This window comes from Heterocephalus glaber, unplaced genomic scaffold (assembly GCF_053883595.1).
Source record: "Heterocephalus glaber isolate CG9 unplaced genomic scaffold, H.glaber_assembly_v1.0 deba00001444, whole genome shotgun sequence".
Classification (NCBI taxonomy): domain Eukaryota; kingdom Metazoa; phylum Chordata; class Mammalia; order Rodentia; family Bathyergidae; genus Heterocephalus; species Heterocephalus glaber.
The window spans coordinates 4,709,951-4,730,510 of NW_028258297.1; the positions used below are offsets into that span (position 1 = coordinate 4,709,951).

The window sequence follows — 20,560 nt, forward strand, 5'->3', positions numbered from 1 at the left end:
GGTGGGGGGCACAGAGACGGGGCTGGACACCCATGGGCGCTGAGGACAACTGCCTTGAAATCCACAGTGGCCCGTGGTGAGCCATGTGGAGTCTCCAGTGTCACTGCACCATGGCAGGATCCTGTCTCGTACAGCGCCATAGGGTTTGGTGAATCCTCCAGAAGCTAAACGTAGGTCATCGCGTGCCCAGAGCGATGGGCAGAATGGGACCCTGGATTCGTGTGCTAAAAACAACCCCCCAATATACACCAGGTATTTGGAGGGGATCGGCAGCTCTGAATGAACGGATCAGGGGTATGGTGGTAGCGCCTTGTCACAGAAGCAGCTCCCCCAGACTCACTTGCTCTGTCACTGGCGAATGTCAGGATGCAGCACAAGAACCCAGCAGGTGTTGGACAGGGCCTCAGACTTCCCGGCCTCCAGAGCTGTGAGCTAAACAAACCTTCATCCTGCTCTTGGTTATGTGCCCAGGAAAACTGAAAACCTGGCTCAAACAAATACAGGTCCTCATGTGTTCAAAGCCGAGCTAGCCACAGGAGGCACAAGAAGGAGACAGCCCTGTTGGCATAAACAGGGAGTGGATCAGCCAGATGCCATGTGTGCATGGTGGACTGTCCCTTAGCCACAAGAGGGCAGGAATTCGGGGACCTGCGACAACCTGGATGCAAAAAAGCCAGACATGCAAGGCCTTGTGCATGCATGTCACACATCCACATGCTCCACTGTGGAGCCCCGCTGAGGCAGAGGAGGGCTGAGGGGTCCTCCTGGCACTGCCATTCCCCCTGCACGGTCCCACTGACTAGAAGTGTGCAGAACAACCAAGTCCAGCGAGGCTGGAGGGGGACACAGGACTGAGGGCGGGGAGAACAGAGAATCAGCAGCTGTAGGTACAGGATTTCCTACTAGGGTGACAAACATTCTCTGGAACTACATAGAACCAAACTGTAAGTGAACAAAACGCCATTGGACTGTGCACTTTAAAATGGTTCATTTCAGCTGGCCAGGCGGGATGCACGTCTGTAATCCCAGCATTCTGGGAGGCTGAGGCAGGACGATCATGAGTTCTAGCCCAGTCTGGGCAACTCAGATACTTAGCAAGACTCTGTGAAAGCCCTGGGTTCAATCCCCAGTGCCACAAAAAAAGAAGAGAGCGAGAGTGAGAAAGAAAAGAAAAAGTTGATTTCATGTCATGTAGATTTCACCTAAATTAGAAGAGAAAAAAAATGCTACAGTAAGAAGGAGCACAGCTGGAAAGAGACAGAAGGAGCCAAAATGTTGGACCCCATCATCAGGACCAAGAAGCAGGCCCAAACCGGGACCTCACCACTGCACGGCTATCACGTGGCCTTGGGGTCCAGAACCCAGGCGAGGACTGAATGGGTCACAGCCCCTGCGGTTGAGAGCAGCAACCAGGAGGAAAATGCAGAGTTCTGGGACGTGGCAGTGGGCGTGAGAATCTGGCCAGACCCCCTGTGCCTGGGTGTGTGACGCTGGACAGGTGTTCAGCTCAGGACTGTAGCCCCTCCCTTCGCCACTTTGAAACCTGGAGAGAGAAGTCTGCACTTGAGGGGGGACTGAACCCCCTGGCCCATCACTGTGCCCAGTGGTGACCGGCTTGGCCTGCAGGTCAGTGCACTGCGAGACCCGCCCAGATGCCCAGCGGGTAGCCCTGAGCCACACCTCCCTGTGTACCCCGCCATGTAGACCTTACCTTCCTGGTCGCTCTGACCCTCAGTTTTCCTATCTGTCAAATGAGGACACAGAGCTATCATTGTCCACATGCTGTGAGCAGGGAATGGGGGTGTAATTCATGGAGGCCTTGAGTAACCCCAGAACATGCACCCCATTCCCCAGGGGGTTTCTGGAAAGACAAACTGTCCCCTCAGTTGGCAGGCAAGGACAGGGCCTGGGAAAAGCTGGAAGGAAGTCCTCCCCGAGAGTGGTTTTGGGCCACGTGATCAGATCTTCAAAACACTGCCACATGTGGTGGCACACGCCTGTGATCCCAGGACCTGGGAGGCTGAAGCAGGAGGATCACCACAAATCTGAGGCCAGCCTGGGCTACCTAGTGAGTTCAAGGCCAGCCTAAACTATATAGTGAAACCCTGTCTCAAAAAAAAAAAAATCAAAATAGTGAGCGCACAGCACACAGCATTTCCTCTGCCGGCCAGGACCTCAGGGCCCAGCCCCCATGCTCTCCTGGCCAGTGGACGGCCTGGCTGGACTGTCCTGAGGCCGCTGCTAACTTGGGACCTTGGCATGAGGGTCCTTCCTGAGGTCCTGAGGGAGAAGTGCCCAGAGCCCAGTTGGGCATTTCACCAGGAGAAATACAGGAAATGCCCTCTAGGGAGCCCCTCACTGTTTTAATTTCTCTCCTCCAAATGAAGCACAAACTGCCAAACTGAAATCTAATTTTAAAAGATCTATATACTCAAGACTCAGAAATCCCCCCCACTACCTTTTAAAAATTTATTTTTATTTTTATTTTTTTCCCACTGCCTTTTTTTGAAGCAGGGTCTCACTCTGTGTTCCCCAGGCTGGCCTTGAACTCACTAAATTGTCCAGACTGCCCTTGAACTTGTGATCCTCCTGCCTCAGCCTCCTGAGTGCTGGGATTACAGATGTTCACCTCAAAGATCCCACTCTTGCACACACCCGCCAGATGTGGTGCAGGCCACCACTGCAGTCCCCATGTGGGCACATCCTGAGTGAGACCCACCAGCCAGAAGGAGGGTGGGGACCATCAAGCTGCAGCCCTACCCCAGCATGAGCACCTAGCTGTGTTGCACAAAAGATCAGATGGAAGGGCTGGGTGGTTAGCTCAGTGGTTCCACCATGCCTCACAAGTGCAAGGTCCAGAGTTTGATCCCCGGCACCAAAAAAAAAAAAGTCAGATGGAAAAGGCTATGGCCTCATGGTCCCCATGAGGGATGGCTCAAAGGCAGGCGAGGGCCCACAGTGACCGGGCAGGGGTGGTGGCTTCTGGACACGGAGACAGCAGGGGTCACCTCCTGCCTCCGGACAGCCTGTGTGGGCCACTCTGGAACCCAGCAGATTTGGGGGCTGCCTAGGGAGTGCTGGTGTGGGAGTGGGCAGGCTGCGTGGAGGCTGCAGGGGAGCGGGCAGCAGGAGCTGGGGAGGAAGGCGGCTGCACAGATGGGGGGCACCCCCGGGTCCCCCCTCATTGATTCTACTGTGTGTCCAGGGCACAGCATGGGGGTCCCCGACATGAGGGCCCAGCAGGTCTGTGCCCCTCGAAAAGTGCATGCTTGTAATCTTAGCACTCTGGGAGGCTAAGGCAGAAAGATCCAGTTTGAGGCCAGTCTGGGCAATCCTGTGACTTACTATGATCTCGGTTTGAAATAAAAAATAGATTAAAAAGGGCTTGGAGTACAGCTCAGTGGGAAGGACCTGGGTTTAACCCTACAAAAAATTAAAATTTTTTAAAATTTAAAATTTAAAAATAAATAAATAAAAGTTCTCAGGCCGAGCAATTCAAATGCAGAATGCTCACCAGAGGAAAGGAGCCGCCCACCCCAAAACCTGGAGAAACAGACGGCGGTGAGGAGTTTGCCGGGGCACAAGGGAAGGGACAGCCGACAGGGACGAGACCTCCCCACCTGCTCTGCCCAGCATGGTCCAGCGGGACGATGCCACACACCTGAGCTGCACCCCACAGCCCTCCCAGGAAAAGGGCAGATGTGTCCTATCTTAGCCACCAGCCTGCCTGGCCCTCTGCCAGTACCACACCCACTTTCTCTCCGTGGTTCATCTACCACCCATGCAGTGACACAAAGACAGGGACATGTGACCTTGCCTGACCATCCCAGCACCAAGTTTCCAACGTCAGGAGGGATCACGTGACCCCAGCTGGTCCAATCATGGTGAATCCTGAACTTCTCTACCAGTTGAGAAGAGATGCTTTCAAAAAGATTCTCCTGCTGGGCCTAAACTCTGAGCTTCCAATAGCGACTGCATTGAGAAGAGGAAGTCAAGGGCAGAAGACAGGGCTGAGAGATGAGAAACAGCAGCCCCTTAGGCTGTGCACCTGGATCCCACTGTACCTGAATGCAACCATATAACAAATCCTTCTTACTGCTTACGCCGGCCTGGGTAAGAGACGACCTCTCCCTTCTAACAAAATGAATGCTATTTTTGCTTTGAAAAAACTCAGTGCATATTGACCCAATATTCTCTACTTTAAGAGACTAAATTAATGCATTGAGAAATTATTTTGATATTAGTAAAGAAGTTTATTTCTAAAAAATGTTTTCTGGAAGGAATCTGGCTAAACATCTGAGATTTAACTGGCCAGCAGTCGACTTCACTCTGTCCCTGAATGTGCCCCGGCCCTCAGCCCCCACCGCACTAGATGGCGGCAGAAATGGGAGTTGCCTAACTCAGCATGGACCCTGGGAACCTGCTGTCCTCTTGACTCGAGGCACTGTGTCCCGGCAGATAAAACATCCTTCAGCCAATGGCTCCCTCCGTTTCACTGCGTTTCAGTGCTCCTCTCCCCCAGCTTCTCTCTACTCCACAGTTTGTTTCTAAACAGTAAATAACATGTGACAGCGATATCAAAGGAGAAAGTCCGCCCTGACTGCTATGAGCTTTATTTCTGCACCTTCCCCTGCAGCTCCTGCCCTGGCACTCGGAAGTTACCATCAGATCCCATGCACACTTCGGATCAACTTGCTCAGCCCATGCAGCATCTGGGTGGACTTGGGGAGGTGGACTGGGGCCTGGTGAGGAATGAGACAGTCCCCCTCTGTGCCCATGACCCCTGGCTGGCCGCCCCACCCTCTCTCCAGTTCTGGAAGATCTGGCCCATGGAGAGGGTGAGAGGCTGTAATTCTCCAGGGATCCCTGCCCCCACATGGAGCTCCAGCATGATGACCCCCACCCGCCCTTCCGGTCCCCAACGTGCCAGTGCCAGGCCACTGTTCCTCCTCCAGGTTCTCACCTCCAGCTTCTCCGGGTCCCCCACACCTCCATATACACAGGAGAGCCTGTGTTGGGCTCTCCTTCAAAGATGAGCCCTCTGCATCCCACTGCCCCGAGGAACAGAAGAGAAACGGGCCATCTTTCACCTCGCCGTGTCCTCTCCAAAGCCATGAGCCTACATCACAGGCCGGGCACGGAAACTCTTATTTATGCTTGGGTGCCACGGCTCACAACATCCTTTTCAAGTGTGCGGCCCCTGATCCACGATTGTCCCCATTTTAAAGATGAGAAAGCCGAGGTCCAACAAGTAAAGGAAGCTGGCAGCCCAAGGTCAAGGTCACAAGGCTGGTCAGGGGTGGGTGTCCCTCAGCCTGCTCTCATGTCTCCCCAGTGTTTAGGCAGCTCTGTGCAAGCCCGGCACCCCATGCCTCAGTTCACTCACCATTGCTGTAGTTAGGCACCACCTCCTTGCCAGGCCACACTGTGCATTAAAGCTAAGATGTTCAGGAAGGACCGAGCAGGTCCACAGTCTATTCACGCCTGTTTGTTAGATGACTCACAGGGGCTGCACAATTGAGGATCCCAAACCAAGTCCAGAAACCTCCTGGGCTCATCTCGAATCAGCGGCAGACACACAGGGCAAGCGCCTCCCGCCGAGCTCCACCCAGGCCCAAAGCCCCCTCTCAACATGGGGTTCATGGCGGGAGGACCTGGTAAGGGGGAAACGGAACTGAGGTCCTTGTTTCCACTGCCTCACCTTCCTTCCCAGGGCACAGGCACCTGAGCCTGGAACCCATTCCTAAATTGGCCACTGACGCCCTTCCAGGAGGAAAGGGGCACGGCAGCGTCAGGCGGTGCGGTCAAGTGAGCATCGGAGCTGTGGGAAGGAGCAAGGAGAGAAGAGATGGGCCCGAGGACAGCAGCCACTGCGGGGCTGAGCCTGAGTTCTGTCCAGAGGAAATTGGTCACGGCAGCTTTTAATTAAATTAACACCTGGTGGAGGCAAAGGGCTGTGGCGATCAGATTGCGGGATCTGAACCTCAAATTGTTCACTGGGACTTGCTCCAAGCTGGCGATGAGGGAGAACGTTTCAAACCCGAGACAGGTGCAGGGTCCTGCAGGGGAGTTAGCAGCAGAGCACAGTGCAGCCTGGGCCAGGCCACCTCAACACACGCTCCCAGCCTGAGACTTTCCTGCGGAGATGGCTGGGTCTGTGGCAGCAGCCAAAGGGGCGCAGAGATGAATCAGGGCTGGTGCTGTGGCGCAGGTGGGTTGGTCTGTCCCCGAGCTCTGCTTCCCACCTACACAATGGTAACAATACCAGTGCTCACTAAAGACTGGGTGGCCAGACCGGGGGAGAGCACAGGAAAGTGCCCACCGGGGGGAAAATGACCTCTTTCCCTGACCCAGGCTCCCGGCTCTGCACAGAGCTCACTGCCTTGGGAGGCAACTGCACACATCAGGTCACGCATGGGCTCCACACGGTGCAGGGAGCAGTACTGGTCTCACAGCTCAGCACTGGGGCAGGTCCGGGAGGGCTGGGTTGCACCGAGCACTGTGGGGCCGGGCAGTGGGCACCAGGGGTCACAGGAGCCTGGACTACACGGTGGGGTGGGTGAACACAGGAAGCGGTTTATGGCTTTCACATAGAACAAATGGCATTTAGGGAATGTGGCCTTCGTAGGCCCCCATACTCAAAGGATTGACAGGGTCACTGAATCGCCACTGCGAGGTCACCATCGTAACGAGCTGCAGATTGCACAAACAGCTTGCTTTTGTGACATCTTCAGATGACAGGAAGTTCCTGAAAGTTTCAGACTCAAAACTTGGCAGCTGGCACTTAGAATCTGGGGGTGACTTCCTTACCCTCGATTTACCCACCCAGGAACAGAGCAGCCAGAATAAGGGGCTGCTGGTTTCAGGAGGAGAGAAGGCCCAGGTTAAAACACAGCAAATGCAAGACAGGGCCCCTTGTGGGCGAGAGAATGAGCCCTCGTGTTGCCAAGGAAGCTGATTTTTCCCAAAATCAAAAGCAACTATGGGATAGGGATTAACTGATTAAAAAAAAAAAAGATTTGTGAGCCAGGCATAGTGGTGCACACCTGTCATCCCAGCACTCTGAGAGGCTGAGGCAGGAGGATCACAAGTTTGAGTCCCATCTGGGGAAGTTAGTGACTTAGTGAGATCCTGTCTCAAAATAAAAATATTTAAAAAGGAGCAGGGATGTAGCTCAAAGCAAAAGGTCTGGGTTTGATCACACACACACACACACACACACAGAGTTCAGATACTAAATATTTCCCTCTGATTTAGAGTAGGGACCCTCATGGTTCTGCCACCCTTTTAGGGTTGTCCAAAGGTCAGGGAAACGTGGTGTTTGCAGACAGCCAGGCTATGGCTATGCCCAGCGTGCACCCACAGAGGCTTCGAGGAGAGAAATAGCCACGTCCAGCAGAAGCCAACATCCGGGCAGCTGGACCCTGGCCACCTTGCTGAGCTGTAAACTCGAGCCAGTTTATATGGCGCATCAGACGTTGAAGATGTAGGTGCTGAGGGACAGAACTGTTTAGAGCACTTTCTTTCTTTCTTTCTTTTTTTGGGGTACCAGGGATCAAACCCAGGACCTTGCGCTTGTGAGGCAGGTGTGGTGCCACTGAGCTACATCCCTGGCCCTTAGAGCACTTTCTGCCTTTGGTTATGCATGCTGCCCCAAGAGACCGCCTCCTCCTGCAATTTCTGTTTTAAAATACTTCTCCGTCAAATTATTGAGAAACAGCAATAAAGAAGCTAGTCAAAGGCCAGGCATGGTGGTGTATGCCTGTAATCCCAGCACCGGAGAGGGTGAGGCAGGAGGACTGCTGTGACTTCAAGGTCAGCCTGAACTACATAGTGAGGCCCTCTCTCAAAAAACAAACAAAAAATCAAGGTAGTTCACCACAGATACAGACAGACAAGTGGAAAAAAGCATCCCAATTAACTCAGAAAAAAAAGACTGGACAAAATTCAAGACTCATGCATAATAAAAACTAGCAAAATCAAGAATAGAATTTTTAAAACCTAATAAAGAGCAACTACAAGAAATCTATAGGAACATTCTACTCGGCGGTGGAAGACTGAAGGCTTTCAGAACAATGAAGGTTGCTTTCACCTTTTTTAGGCAACATTATACTCAAGGCCTCTTACTGCAATCAATAAAAAGCATACAGGTGTAAGAAAGATAAGTCAAACTTTTCTTATAGATAACATAGCTAAGTAGAAAATCCTAAGCAATCTACAAAAGAGGTACTTGAACCAATAAAGAAGGTAAAAATAATAGGAAAGGGCCGGGGATTTAGCTCAGTGGTTCTGGCACCTGCCTCGCAAGTGCAAGGTCCCAAGTTCGATCCCTGGTACCAAAAAAATAAAATAAAAAAGGAAAAAAAGCCAATATGTAAAAATTAGTTACATTTTAGCTGAGTGAGATGGTGCACACCTATACTCTCAGCATTCTGGGAGGCGGAGGTAGATTGAGAGTTTCCAGCCCAGCCTGGGCAATTTAATAATTTAGTGAGATCTTGTCTCAAAATTAAAAATAAGAGAAGGGCTGGGATATAGCTCAGTATGAAGGCCCTGGGTTCAATTCCAGTACCACCCAAAATAAATAAGTAAATAAAACCAATATACCCTAAATGCAAATGATGAACACACTGGCAATTAAAAATTTAAAATCCATCAACAATAGCACCAAAACTATAAAATACTTGGGGATAAAAGAAACGAGTTGCCTAATCTCAAAAAAGTGACAACAAAACATTACTGAACAAAATTAAAGGGGCCTGAATCATGGTGAAATATGGCATACTCATGGATTAAAAGATAACGACACGTTAAAAATGTCAATTCTCTGCTGCCTGCCTCACAAGCACAAAGGCCCAAGTTCGATCCCTGGGACCAAAAAAAAAAATGTCAATTCTCCTCAAACTGATCCACAGAATCAAACACAGTTCCAAAGAAAACCTCAGCAGGCTTTTTCATAGAAACTGCCAAACTGATTCCAAAATGTATTTGGACCTAAGAAGCACCTAGAACAGCAAAGGTAATTTCGAAAAAGAAAGAAGAGACTTGAAAGATTTTCCGATTTCAAACCTACTATAAAGCAACGGCAGTCGAGACGTTGTGGCATCAGCAAAGAGACGTGGAGACCCAGGTAGCAGAATAAAATGTCCACAGTTACACACCCGTGTGCTCAGCTGCTTTTCAAGGAGAGTTTCAGGCAGAGCCTGCGGGTAGGTGTCAGAGTCCCCAGGGCTGGTCCTCACCTCGCCCCACCTGGGTTCCATCCAGGCCGAAAAGGGAAGAACACACCTCAGGGACAGAAGGTCAAAAACCACCTCAGTAAGCCAGCAAGATCTGCATGGGACCATGGGACAACCCAGCTTCAGCTGCCCCTTCCTGTGCACCCTGCCTGTTCTGACTGGAAAGACGTTGGCTGATGAAGAATTCTTGCCGGAAAGGTTAAACTTGAGTCTAATTCAGCCTCTGGCACTAATATTTAGTTCACAGGGAAGACCCCAAGGGTATCCAAGAAAAAGACAGATGACATCTTGGCTGAGGAGACAGGAGATAAATCGAGAACAAGAAGCCAGGAGTGGTGGCGCATGCCTACCATCCCAGCACTCGAGAGGCTGAGGCAGGAGGATTGCTGTGAGTTCGAGGCCAACCTGGGCTACACAGTGAGACCCTGTCTCAAAAACAAATCAAGTCAAAACAAAACAAAACAAAATCTAGAACAAGAGACATTCATTCCACAGGGAGCTGGCCTGGTTTGATGTTGTTGAGGAAAAAGAGAGGGAAGTTCTTTGGACCTCAGGGGGTTCTGGTTATAACCAGCGGCCCAAACACACCTGGGCAAGGCGCACGCAGGCAGGAGGCCTGGACAGCTGGTGACAATAGGGAGTCACTGGAGATGGAACTGGGGGGAGGGCACTGTGTTCAGGAGACGCACCCTAAAATATCCACAGGAAAGGAGAGGGCGGCCAGTTATTCTGCAGCAGCTCAGGGGAGACAGGAAGGAGGCATTCATGGAAGAGCAAATGCTGCCGATTCGGAATCAATTTAAGGAGTTAAGTGTGTGACCTTACTCGTTTCTTTGCGAGTACCGGGGATTGAACCAGAGCCTTTGCATTTAGCTACATCCCCAGCCCTCTTCATTTTTATTTTATTTTGAGACAGGGTCATTCTAAGTCACTAAATTGTCCGAGCTGGGCTCCAACTTTCAATCCTCCTGCCTCAGCCTCCCAGAGGGCTGGGATTACAGGCAGGCATCATGAGGCCAAGCAGTGATGTTTCTTAAATGTTGCTATAGTGTGAACAATTCTCATAGAAGCAGTGGTGGAGGGAGAAGAGATAGGAGGAGGCAGCCCCCACCCAACTCGTGTGGCCTGATGAGGACCCGCACCGCGTATCGGAGAAGGGAAGCCAGGCTCCTGAGGCCTAGGCGCCTGCCCAGATCCCGCACCAAGTCCCAGGTCACCTCCGTCACCCCCACCTCTGTCTGCTCTGCTCTCTTCTACCTTGGTGCAGGTTGGCCTAGACTTGATTTTGGCTTCTGAGAGTTCCCCTGTGCTACACTTTGTCCCTCCAGTGCTCTCTCTGGAACTTTCTTCCCAATGACACTGTCCTTAAAGGCGGTCCCTGGGTCCAGCGGGGTGCACAGTGTCTGTTCCCTGAGAACTGTGCCCTGCTCCCCCTCAACCCTCCAGTGATCTGCCCGCTCGGGCTCCGCTCCCTGCTGGACCCTGGCTGCCTCGGCCCAGGGCTTTGACCCTCTGGATGGGGAGATGAGGCAGAAACCCTCCCTGCTGCTCCATGACTCGGTGCCAAGTCCCCAGGGATGCCAGGGTTATGCTGCCAGGAGATCCCTGGGCAGAGGGTCAGGAGGGGGCCCAGAATGGGGAGGGAGGACAGCAGGGCAAAGGCCAGAGGGCAGGGAGGGGGCCAAACAGGTGGCAGGTGCACACACACGCACATGCATGCACACACACATGCGTACATGTCCCAGTCCCTCCATCCTGCACCTGTGAGCCTCCTGGTGTGACACTTGATTCTCCATCAGTCCTCCAACCACCCACAGTATTTCACAGGGCGACTTGCCCTGTGCCCCAGCCTCCCGGGCTGCACCCCAATTTCCATGGTCACCTCACCATGGAGGGCGCAGGAGTCTGAAAATGCCAGGTACAAACTCCAGATCAGGTTCACTTCCCTGGCAGAGTGGGGGAAACCGAGTGCCAGGCAGGGGAGGCCCAATGTCCCCCCCTGGGCCTCACTGGGCCCCCCCTCCAGGTTGGGAGCCAGCATCTCCTCCTAATCCAGCCTTCTCCAAGCTGGGAGCAGCTCACCAGGGACTGGTAGGTCCTAGGGTGACACAGCCCTGCTTGGTGCGAAAGGAGCAGAAGCCCGAAGTCTCCAGGTCCACAGTCGGGATGAAGGTGCAGGGGACGGAAGCTGGGTGAGGCGGGAACTTCATGTACTCAGTCATGGGCCCCTTGGCCACCCAGCAAGCCCTGGCAGCCTAGCAAGGGGTGATGAGGGTGGCTTCTGGCCCGAGGCATGGGGGGAGCTCGCTGCCACCTGTCAGTCCACTTAAACCTCAGGATGAGCCGGGTATGGTGGTGCAGGCCTATAATCTCAGCACTCCGGGACGCTGAGGCAGCAAGGTAGAGAGTTGGAGCCCACCCCGGGCAACCGAGTGACTTGGCAAGACCCTGTTGAAAAGTAAAAACTAAAAAAAGGGGCTAGAGATGTAGCTTGGTGCAAAGGCCCTGGACTCAATCCCCAGTACCACCTCTCTCAAAAAAAAAAAAAAAAAACGTAAGACAAACAAACCCCAAGACAGGCAGAGGAGGCCCCCCTTTTGGGGAAGGCCCTGTCCCCACTCCCTACATCTCTGGGCCCCATTGTAGCCTGGGTTCCACCACTCAGCCTCCAACCCTGCCCTCCCCAGCGCTCCCAGAGCCCTTCCCGTGGCCTTCACCAAGGACTCACTTCAGTATAAACCCATCTCAGGTCACCAAACACCTTGAAAGCAAACTTCTGGGGCTCCAGGTCCCAGGTGGAGATACAGGGTAGCAGCCAGGTGGCCTTCTTGGCTCAAGGCCTTGCAGGAGACACTGCCTATTGGGGTGAACCACTGTGACAATCTCCCCTCTCTGTATAGTCCCTCTGCTCCCCAAAAATGAAACACCCCAGTAGCACTGCAGCTGCCACCCCTGGGACCACACACCAGCCACGGGCCAAGGAGCCATGACCTCTGAGGCTGGAAGACTGTGTTTTCCCCCAGGCTCTGCTGCAGCCAGACACAAGGACAGTGACTCCTTTCTCCTTCACAAACTCACAACCTTTTGCCCAGATGGCCTATCTCAGAAATCACAGACTGGGCTCTTTGTTTTGAGGTTTGTTCACTTGGCATGAGCGTGCCGCACGTCCTCCAGGCCCTGCCGCGGCATTGGGTAGAGGGGGTGCACAGGGGACACCCCAGCACCCCTTCCCTGAAGTCCTCTGTGGGGAGCAAAGTGAGGCTGTCTCTCGGAGATGCCCTGTGGGCTTAGACCAGAGGCAGCAACCCTTCATCTCCCTTCCAGACCCCACAGTGGGGAAGCCTGGCCAGGCGCCAGAAGGAAGCCTGTGCTACAGGGGGGCCCAGGAGCTCCCGGGGGCCGAGGTCCTGTCCCTGCAGGAGCCCAGGCAGGGCTGCCCAGACTGGCCTCACTCTATGTTTGATCACCTCTCATATATTTGTGGTGCTGGGGCTGGAACCCAGGACCTTGTGCTAGACAAGTACTCTACTACCAAGCCACAGAGACCCCAGTGCCCAAATATAGATTTTATAATCACACCACAGGGTCCTGGAGCTGCCCCTGCACCAGGGTGAGGTTGCTCCCGCTGGCCTGTGACCGACCCTTTCATGAGTCAGCCTGGCTGGGGGGACAGATGTCCAGGTGCTTGGTACGAATCAGCCTCAATGGAGGTGTTTGTGGATGGGATTAGCATTAAATCAGGTGACTTTGGGTACAGTGCAAGGCCCTCATCCAATTAGTGAAGGCCCCAAGAAGGTCCCAGCCCAATAATGGGCTGTTCCTCGGAGAGAGCAGCAGTCTGAAGCTACCTAGGGGCACCCTGAGTCACCATACTAACATAAACCCAAGTGTGGCCCAAAGGGCTCCAGTAGTTGCACTGTTATGGCTGCCTCCATGTCCTGAATCGATTCAGAACATTTCTCTTTCATGGTATTTTGAGTTTACATGGTGTCATATCTGATGAATACGGTGGATGAAGACGCAGTGTCAGGTTTTCAGGACACTGTTGGCTGGCACTCAGCTGCTGCAGTCACCACAGTTTTTGATCACACCTCATAAAAGACACTCACGAAAGAGGACTTCCAGAACTGCTTCAGAAAGTAGCAAGAATGATGGGCTAAGTGTCTTGGAAGTGAGGGGGATTCATGGCTGTGTATCTTTTACTGTATTTTTAAATTTAAACCTTTACTGTATGTTTGATCACCCCTCGCATATTTGTGGTGCTGGGGCTGGAACCAGGACCTTGTACATACTAGAAAAGTGCTCTACTACTGAGCCACAGACACCCCAGTGCCCAAGTATAGATTTTTAAATCACACCACAGCCCCCACCTGCAGGCTCACTCTGCGTCCTCCTGATCTCTGCTCAGAAGTCTCCCTCTCTACCCTGAAACCTGGCACCTGGGGCCCCCTCTAACAGCTCAGCCAGGAAGGAGCAGACTCTTATCTCGCCATTCACTGGCTCATGTTTCCATTGGTGCCCTAGCAGCTTAAAGTTTCATGAGGAGGGAGCACCTGACAGGACTTGATCACACAGCACCTGAGAGCCCAGTACAGGGCCTGGCACAGATGGGACCCCTGGGGTGCTCAGAGTGACAATAACCACACGCCAGAAATGAACCTTTTTCTGGGCTGAAGCTCCACCATCCCCAGTCTGCCTCACCCCACCAGAACTCACACTGCCTGCGCTCACTTTGGGCTCTCATTGGCACCCCTGTGCCCTGTGCCTGGCGCAGGGGCCCAGGAGCCTCCACCACTAGGGACCTGTGAGGTGGGGCTGACTGCAGGCCTCTTGGAGCCATGCTTCAGAGCCTGTACTGTGCACGTTATGCAAAACAGATTTCAAATCACCCAACTGCTCTATTTATAATTCATAGCAAAATGGTTTGTTGCTGTAAAAATATATTTGCACATTACACAAATAGACCCTCACAGCAATTATCTTAATGCTTTCACTACAAATTAACACCTCCTTACCTCGGGCAGATGAGCAGCGAGCGGAGAGCAGCAAGTTCAACGTGCAGGGTGCACACAGGAAGAGCTGGGTGGTCTCAGCACCCGCTCTCTGCTCTGGATTGAGTGTCGGACAGAGGGCCCTGGGGACAGGGGAGGGTCACACATCACCCGGCCTGAGCCTCGAGGGCTGGGAGAAAGGGGCTTCCCAGGGCCCCTAATTCCTGGGACCCCTAGCTGGGAGGGCAGGGTGCCCTGGCAGACCCCACAACAAGCAGTTTTCATGCTTTTTTCATGAGGTCCCCAGTGCTGGTGGACAACACCTGTGCACCACTGGGGCAGGTGTGGGATGGGAGCCCCAGAGGCGTGGGGGGAACAACACCTGGGTGAGACACTCAAAGGGGCCACTGCATGAGCTCATCACAGGCCCGAGGGCTGGGCACTCTGAAAGGCCACAGGGTTCTCTAAAGCTGCTAGGGCCACCGATTCTCCTGTGGCTGTCATAGAGACCGATGTCACAACTTGGGGCTTCTGCCCAGCCTCTGGGTGCACAAAGACCAGCCCTGTCCCCTCAGAGTCCTTGTCCCCAGGCGCTTGCTCAGGTGGGCACGTCAAACCTGCAAGGCACTGAACATACACACACACACGCACATGCACACACGCACACACTGCTCCAGAGCTGGCCTGATAGCCCGAACGATCCTATCACCCCTCTCAAAGGTATGTCTGGGGATGCACCCAGCCAATTGGCACATGACAATTTCCCTGGCCACTGGCTTGGGTTCATTCAAGCCCCCAAGCACCAGGCGCTTCTGGAAGGGAAGGTCCTGATCTCCAGAGCACCCACAGGAGAAGCTTGTTCACACAGCTTTGCATGCAGAAGTGGCTGCAGCCAACTCACAGCCACCCTGAAGGTCCAGCAGCCCACAGCGAAGGCCTCTGCGAGCCTTGACCAAGCCATATCTGATCTCCCCACCATCCTCAGACCTTCCCAGAGCTTGGATTGCTGTTAATTACAAGATGTTCTGATGCCCCTGCGCCCTCTGCCAGGGGGGGACAGGGCCTCCCCAGGACTCAGCTGCTGTCAGCACCACCACGGCCCTCCCCAGTCTCCAGAAGGTGCCTGTGTGTCCTTGTCCCCAACACCGTGCATGCCCTGACATGCCCGACTCATACCCAGATTGGCGGCACGAGAAGGGGCTTGGCAGGGGCTACAGGATCCGGCCTGGCCCGGTCTCACCCCACATCCGGGGCTGCTCATGCCCACCGTCCTGCCCACCCTTTCTCTGGCCCCAGTGGACACAGTGGGGCCTCTGGCTCAGTCTCCACCAGCCGTACTCAGAGCTCTTGTTCCCCTTCTCCTGCCCAAGGTCTGTTTCCATTCCCAAGCCCTGATCTCAGGCCCAGACCCCTCCCCATCCTTATCCCCCTACCACAACAACCCTCTCCACATCCGGGGCTTCCTGTAGCTCTGGAGACAAAAGCAAGCCTGATAGGCCCCTGAAAGACTGGTCCCTGGCCCAGCTGCACTCCAAGAACCTTGTTTTACTACCTCTGACCCTCAGACGCATCATCTGCTCCTGCCCCAGGGCCTTTGCATGTGCCACTGTACTTTCTTCCTGCCAAAGTAGGTTTTGTCATTTTTGGCCAAGCTCCAATTCTCAATTTTGGCTGAATGCAAACCTGGCCTCTTTGAGAACTGAAGGAGCATCCTTGGGGCCTAATCAGCTCACCTGGGACCTGCAGACTCCTCTTTACAGAAAGATCCGGCTGCACCTGGTCCGGGCCGATGAAGACTTTGCCCCAGTGTCACCAGAAAAGAAAGTGCTGCAGGCCACCTAGTCTCTTGGGATGAGGACCTGTTCTGAGACCTTCTGTGACCCACCTCATACCTCCCAGGTATGCACCCAGGAAATGGGCACAAGCCCTACCCTCCCACGCCTGAGGCTGTGACCAGGACTGAATCAAGCCACCGGTGACTGGCACATCCCAACTGTGTGTGGTACCTGCCACGTGGATGGGGAAATAGACAGGAGAGGAGGTCATAGCTTAGGAGAGTTTCAAAAGGCAGATTAAAGCTGGGCATAGTGGCAAAGGCCTGTATTTCCAGCCCTCAGGAGGCTGAGGCAGGAGGATTAAAAGTTCAAGCTCAGGGGCTGAGGATTTAGCTCAGCGACCAGGGATTTAGCTCACTGCCACCTCACCTGCCTGGCAAGGGCAAGGTCCTGAGTTCAATTCCCTGTACCGGGGAAAAAAAAAAGGTCAAGCCCAGCCTGGGCTACACAGCATCAATTTCAGTTCTCTCTCTCTCTCTCTCTCTCTCTCTCTCTCTCTCTCTCTCTCTCTCTGTCTCAAGCTTGATCTAGCCATTTCACCAGGCCCTCCTTATCAAAACATCACATTATATCCTGTAAATAGGTACAATGTTTATTTTCCAATTACTCCTTACTAAAGCTGAGGGAAATAATTAAAAAACAAAACAGGATCCCGGCTGCACTGTGCAGGGAGTGTGAGGTCTGGTAATTGCTCTAAAATGCTCTAAAGGGAGTGGCAGGAAGGGGTGAGCAGTGGGGTGTGTGGTGGCTTGGGGGGGTGCCGGGTTGCATTATGCATCCTGCTTCCGGCCATCATCTGAAATTCTCCAAAACTTTAAAAAACGCTAAACAAACAAACCCTCTCTATAAAGCGCAACATAAGAGCACCACCCCCAGCTCTGGACTTCTACTTCCCATAAGCCCCAAGAGAGGCATCTTGGAGCCCCCCACTGCCCCAGGAGTTCATCCTCCTGCAGAAACAAACCCACAGACCTGCAGCCCAGCGCCTTACCAGCCCGCGCCCAGTTCCCACCAGCTGCTCAGCAAGGAAGGAGGGACAGGTAGTCCCCCCTGCGAGCTTCTGGATGCCTCACCTCCCCAACCAGTTTCTTCTGACTGACGGAGCCACAGAAGGAACTGCTTGGTCCCCAGCGTGGGGGTGGGGTGGGGTGCGACAGGCTGCACCAAAATTCATGCCTCGCTGCCTCCAGTCGGAAGATGGACCCAACATAGAGGCACAGGGAATAACCAACAAATGCTGGTGCTCTCAAAGGGGCAGGCCCTGCACCTGAGAACAGGACCCGCACTTGCACAAGAGCTCATTTACCTCGGCAGTGATCCTGTGAGGAGGTTTAGCATTGTCCCGACTTAGGGACGAGGAGACCAAACCGCAGAGTGGATGACCAGTGACTCGGAGTTACACAATCACCAGGCAGGGGGTAGGGCTGCCCTACCCGCCTGTGACCCCCTGCGCAGACTGCTGAGCCCTAACTTCACTCCCCAGGGCTCTGTGACAAGCTGTTAGCTAATGGTGCCCATTCATGAGGAGAGAAATCAGGGAGCCAGAGAGGCAGCTTGGGAGTCACTCAGCCAGATCGTTTACCATCAGGGACCCAGAAAACTGGACAGAATCTGCTGCCAGAAGTTCCAAGGAGACCCCAGGGAGAGACGCTGGGACAGGACACAAGAGCATGGTGCCTATCTGTGGCCCAGCCCCCGAAAGGCATCTTCAAGGCCATCTTCAAGGCCACCCCACCAGGAGGGCTCCCCTTACAAGGATCCCTGGGGGCCTGGGAAGTCCCTGGATGTGCACAGTGTATCTCCCTTGGGTGCCGAATTGAATCAAAGAATTGAAAGGAAGAGCTGCTGGGGATTTAGCTCAGTGGCTCGGCACCTGCTTCGCAAGCTCAAGGTCCCGAAATAGATCCCCGGTACCAAAAAAAAAAAGAACGGAGGAGCTAATTTATCTGGGAAAAAATGGAAAACATCAGCTTTCTATCTTCATGAGAATTTGAAACGTCTCCAACTTAATACCAAACAGCCAGCTGACCCGGGGTGCAGGGGGTAGACACTGTGGCCACAGACAGCTGGCTATGTGATGCCCTCATGCCTCAGGCACCTCATCTGTAAAAGTGGACAAAATGGTCCCTGCCAGGGAGCCAGGTGTGACGTTGGAAGGGGCGATCGGCACCGGGGAGGGCTTGGTGATGGCTAAGGACGGCGGCCATCCCAGGCTGGGAAGGTCAGCCAGCAGGTCCTTTTACAGGTGAGGAGGCCACTGCTCAAGCAGGAAAGTGACCTGCTTGGAAACCGGCCCTCCTCGCTTCTGCAGCTTCCTCCCCCTTGGACTCCCTGTGCCTCCGTTTCTCATCAGTGACAGGAGAGTGGGGTAGGAGAGAGGGGTGGATTTCCAATGTAGTGAAAGAGACTAGGGTCAGGGACCTCCAGGGTGACCTGAGCTCCTCACTGTCCCCCTTGAACCTCACTGGTTCACGGGGCGCCCGAGACCAGCGGGGCGTGGCCTAGCAAATGCCACCGGCCGCTGAGTCCCCAGACTTCAGTCTCACTGGTCACCTTTCAGTGACTCTGGGACCCTCTCTGCGCACACTGACACACACCCCATCTGTCAGGGACACAAGGGCACTTCCACCTGCACCTGCACATGGGAGCCAGGTCTAGCCACCAAGGGCCACACCCTCCCCTTCCGGCCTCCTTCAGGAAGCCCTCCCTGCCTCCCGGAATGCCCCTGGCTTCTCCCACACGGAGACCAGAAGACTCTGGGCAAGAGAGCGGAGACCAGACGGGAGGTGACCAGAGGCCAGCTCTTCACAGAGGGCACAAAGCAAGGAATTCAGGACGCGTCCCGAACCGCCCCCCCTCCCCCAGGAGAGGTCAACTGAAGAGTGCTTATTTCCGTTCTAACGTGGACAAATGTCACCTTGCTTTTCACAGGCGACAGGAGGGATCTGCGCGTTCCTGCGGAGCCCTCCGAGCGCAGCCACCAGAAGGGCGGCCCTGGTCTCGCCCCTGTCCCCGCCTCTGTCCCCGCGGGCCACCCGAGGCCTCAGGAATCCCGCCCCTCCCCCCCGCACAGGTTTGGAAAAGCGAAAGCAGCTGGCTCCGGCTCCAAAGTGATGGCGTCCAAAGGCGACGGCCTCGGCGTGGCCTCGACTCTGGGGGTCCCCTGCGGGGGCAGGAGTGTTTGGGGTCCCAGCCCCCCATGTGCAGGGGCGCAGCACCTGCTGCTCTACCTCAGTTTCCCCTCTGTGCAGCGGAACAAAGCTGTCCGCCTCTAGGACTGGGGCCGCAGACCTGGGCGCGCTCTGACCTGCGCTCTAAGAGTGCCCGGGGCGAAGGACCCGGGACGCGAGACTTCGGGCGGACACAGCCCAGCTCAGAGCTCTGCAGGAGGGAGGAGCAGTAGGGGGACAGGAGGGAAGAAGGGACGAGGGGCCCGGCCCAGGGCCGGCAGGGGTCCCCACCTGGGCAGCCAGCCCCGCGTGCCGCGCGGATCCCCGACCTGCCGGCCCACGCACCCCGACTTACCCAGCAGCTGAGGCGAACCTGGCCGGGAGGCCCGCGCTCTCCTGGCCCCACCCACTCGCCTAGCCCCGCCCCTCTCGGCTGGGCCCCGCCCGGCCCACCTAGCCCTGCCCCCACTCACCTGGCCTCACCCCGCCCCTCGCGTCCCCTCCGGCGCGCCCAGCACAACTCCCCTGGCCATGCTACCGGTTCTCCCGCTCTGCGGCTGTGCTAACTGAGGCGGGACAGGGTGAGGTCTGCCCCTGCAGAGCGGGCACCGAGCCAGCAAGCGGCCCAGGGCGCGCTCGTGGGGCCTTGCGTAGGCGTGGAACCGACGGGGACAGGGACCCAGCATCGCCACAGGCGGCCCCACCCAGGCCGAGGCCGGGACTTCCTGGAGGCCTCGCTGACCCTGCCCCGAGGACGCAGGCTGGGCCCGGTGGCCCGGAGGTGCTCCTCCTTCCTGGGCCGCGAGGTGGCCTCCTTGGGACTCAGAGCAGCTCAGGGGGCTCCCGAGGAGATTTGAGGCGGGTTTATGAAGATGGAGTGTCACCTGCCTTCCTGGCTGCGCCCCACCTCCTGCGGCCACTCCAGTCTCCCAGGACTTCTAAACCCCCAGGAGGCTGGATCTGGCCGCCTTCCACCCAGCCCCCACCTCCCGGCCTCTACTGCCTGCACCCCAGCTGTAGGGACGAGCCCTGAGCCCGGGTGACAACTCCACACTGCTCTCCCCACCTCATGCTTCCACCGGCCCCATCCAAACTCTGTCTTGCACACCGTGTGGGGTCCATCACCAGCCTGATAGCTCCTCCTTCAAAATGCCACACAATGTTCACAGTGCCATGACATAGGGGAAATAAATGTCACTCCCGACCTGCTGGATGTCAGATACACCAAGTTTGTGTTCCCCAAAATCGAAGAATGAATTCGGAGGAACAAAGGAGTTTCACAGTAGGAAAAATGTATTGAGAGAGAGAGAGCTCCTGAGAGACAA

The 20,560-nt window shown here is 54.9% G+C and overlaps 1 protein-coding gene across 4 annotated transcripts in view; it reads right to left on the reverse strand.

Annotated features, from left to right (window-relative positions):
• Arhgap8 (Rho GTPase activating protein 8) overlaps window positions 1-19,941 on the reverse strand; it is a 63,039-nt gene extending 43,098 nt beyond the window's left edge. The window contains exons 1-2 of one of the 4 annotated variants that reach the window (XM_004845418.4): window positions 19,591-19,605; window positions 341-558 (exon numbers count right to left, since the gene is read on the reverse strand). The gene's annotated coding sequence lies outside the window, so the exon portion shown is untranslated. Of the gene's footprint in view, window positions 1-340; window positions 559-14,254; window positions 14,369-19,590; window positions 19,636-19,708 lie in introns of those variants that run through there. The other 3 variants (XM_004845420.4, XM_004845421.4, XM_004845419.4) reach the window with 3 other exon arrangements.
• Window positions 19,942-20,560: the final 619 nt, after the last annotated feature.